The sequence below is a fragment of the Hyperolius riggenbachi genome, chromosome 1 (genome assembly GCF_040937935.1).
Source record: "Hyperolius riggenbachi isolate aHypRig1 chromosome 1, aHypRig1.pri, whole genome shotgun sequence".
Taxonomy (NCBI): Eukaryota; Metazoa; Chordata; class Amphibia; order Anura; family Hyperoliidae; genus Hyperolius; species Hyperolius riggenbachi.
In genome coordinates, this window is record NC_090646.1 from 413,884,873 (window position 1) to 413,887,372 (window position 2,500).

At 46.3% G+C, this 2,500-nt stretch overlaps 6 non-coding genes across 6 annotated transcripts; all 6 read right to left on the bottom strand.

Moving 5' to 3' along the window:
- Positions 1–247: 247 nt before the first annotated feature.
- TRNAT-UGU (transfer RNA threonine (anticodon UGU)) lies at positions 248–320 on the bottom strand. Its single transcript has one exon. It is a non-coding gene; the product is annotated as a tRNA-Thr (tRNA).
- Positions 321–422: 102 nt separating this feature from the next.
- TRNAL-CAG (transfer RNA leucine (anticodon CAG)) lies at positions 423–505 on the bottom strand. Its single transcript has one exon. It is a non-coding gene; the product is annotated as a tRNA-Leu (tRNA).
- A 644-nt stretch (positions 506–1,149) lies between these two features.
- TRNAL-CAG (transfer RNA leucine (anticodon CAG)) lies at positions 1,150–1,232 on the bottom strand. The gene has a single exon. It is a non-coding gene; the product is annotated as a tRNA-Leu (tRNA).
- A 467-nt stretch (positions 1,233–1,699) lies between these two features.
- TRNAT-UGU (transfer RNA threonine (anticodon UGU)) lies at positions 1,700–1,772 on the bottom strand. Its single transcript has one exon. It is a non-coding gene; the product is annotated as a tRNA-Thr (tRNA).
- Positions 1,773–1,874: 102 nt separating this feature from the next.
- TRNAL-CAG (transfer RNA leucine (anticodon CAG)) lies at positions 1,875–1,957 on the bottom strand. The gene has a single exon. It is a non-coding gene; the product is annotated as a tRNA-Leu (tRNA).
- A 468-nt stretch (positions 1,958–2,425) lies between these two features.
- TRNAT-UGU (transfer RNA threonine (anticodon UGU)) lies at positions 2,426–2,498 on the bottom strand. Its single transcript has one exon. It is a non-coding gene; the product is annotated as a tRNA-Thr (tRNA).
- Positions 2,499–2,500: the final 2 nt, after the last annotated feature.

Sequence of the window (2,500 nt, forward strand, 5' to 3'; positions counted from 1 at the left end):
GGCCGCTCTCTTTTTAGGAAGAGAATGTTATGAATGTGGTCTAAGTCTTCTTGGAGCCAGTAAGGTTTTTTTTTTTTTTTTTTGCTCAAAGTGGGGTCAATGTTGTGAACCTTGACCAGGGTTGAATGTAATGTGATCTTTCATGTAAGGGGAGTTGACCTAGAGGCAGTGGCGGTTTTTGATAAGACAGCTGGTGAAAGAAAATAGGTTGTCAGGAAAGAAAGATACAGCGCATGAAATAACGCTTAGGCCCTAGTGAGATTTGAACTCACGACCCCTGGTTTACAAGACCAGTGCTCTAACCCCTGAGCTATAGAGCCACAGTGCTCTGTTGTGTAAATGTGTTAAAAAAAAAAAAAAAAAACGTTCTTGGCTGTGAAAGACTAGCAGGTAGGGGAACCGTGAAAAAACCATGCAAACGCTGTCAGAAGTGGGATTTGAACCCACGCCTCCAGGGGAGACTGCGACCTGAACGCAGCGCCTTAGACCGCTCGGCCATCCTGACACGGAGGTGCATTGTGCCACCGGAAAGTAGGGTGGTTGAGAGAGCTGAATTGTGGTCTTCTACGAAGCCTTCAATCAAGACATGTGAATGGCACCTAGCCCTTGAGGGCAGAAGTAAGGCAGCCTCCAGCTCTAGAATCATAGCTACCGTTATTAGGCCAACCCATGAATGGTGGCATAAGCACCAGTGTTGGCTTCTTGGCCATCCAGAAGAACGGAATACGGCCGCTCTCTTTTTAGGAAGAGAATGTTATGAATGTGGTCTAAGTCTTCTTGGAGCCAGTAAGGTTTTTTTTGTTTTTTGCTCAAAGTGGGGTCAATGTTGTGAACCTTGACCAGGGTTGAATGTAATGTGATCTTTCATGTAAGGGGAGTTGACCTAGAGGCAGTGGTGGTTTTTGATAAGACAGCTGGTGAAAGAAAATAGGTTGTCAGGAAAGAAAGATACAGCGCATGAAATAACGCTTACGCCCTAGTGAGATTTGAACTCACGACCCCTGGTTTACAAGACCAGTGCTCTAACCCCTGAGCTATAGAGCCACAGTGCTCTGTTGTGTAAATGTGTTAAAAAAAAAAAAAAAAAAAAACGTTCTTGGCTGTGAAAGACTAGCAGGTAGGGGAACCGTGAAAAAACCATGCAAACGCTGTCAGAAGTGGGATTTGAACCCACGCCTCCAGGAGAGACTGCGACCTGAACGCAGCGCCTTAGACCGCTCGGCCATCCTGACACGGAGGTGCATTGTGCCACCGGAAAGTAGGGTGGTTGAGAGAGCTGAATTGTGGTCTTCTACGAAGCCTTCAATCAAGACATGTGAATGGCACCTAGCCCTTGAGGGCAGAAGTAAGGCAGCCTCCAGCTCTAGAATCATAGCTACCGTTATTAGGCCAACCCATGAATGGTGGCATAAGCACCAGTGTTGGCTTCTTGGCCATCCAGAAGAACGGAATACGGCCGCTCTCTTTTTAGGAAGAGAATGTTATGAATGTGGTCTAAGTCTTCTTGGAGCCAGTAAGGTTTTTTTTTTTTTTTTGCTCAAAGTGGGGTCAATGTTGTGAACCTTGACCAGGGTTGAATGTAATGTGATCTTTCATGTAAGGGGAGTTGACCTAGAGGCAGTGGTGGTTTTTGATAAGACAGCTGGTGAAAGAAAATAGGTTGTCAGGAAAGAAAGATACAGCGCATGAAATAACGCTTAGGCCCTAGTGAGATTTGAACTCACGACCCCTGGTTTACAAGACCAGTGCTCTAACCCCTGAGCTATAGAGCCACAGTGCTCTGTTGTGTAAATGTGTTAAAAAAAAAAAAAAAAAACGTTCTTGGCTGTGAAAGACTAGCAGGTAGGGGAACCGTGAAAAAACCATGCAAACGCTGTCAGAAGTGGGATTTGAACCCACGCCTCCAGGGGAGACTGCGACCTGAACGCAGCGCCTTAGACCGCTCGGCCATCCTGACACGGAGGTGCATTGTGCCACCGGAAAGTAGGGTGGTTGAGAGAGCTGAATTGTGGTCTTCTACGAAGCCTTCAATCAAGACATGTGAATGGCACCTAGCCCTTGAGGGCAGAAGTAAGGCAGCCTCCAGCTCTAGAATCATAGCTACCGTTATTAGGCCAACCCATGAATGGTGGCATAAGCACCAGTGTTGGCTTCTTGGCCATCCAGAAGAACGGAATACGGCCGCTCTCTTTTTAGGAAGAGAATGTTATGAATGTGGTCTAAGTCTTCTTGGAGCCAGTAAGGTTTTTTTTTTTTTTTTTGCTCAAAGTGGGGTCAATGTTGTGAACCTTGACCAGGGTTGAATGTAATGTGATCTTTCATGTAAGGGGAGTTGACCTAGAGGCAGTGGCGGTTTTTGATAAGACAGCTGGTGAAAGAAAATAGGTTGTCAGGAAAGAAAGATACAGCGCATGAAATAACGCTTAGGCCCTAGTGAGATTTGAACTCACGACCCCTGGTTTACAAGACCAGTGCTCTAACCCCTGAGCTATAGAGCCAC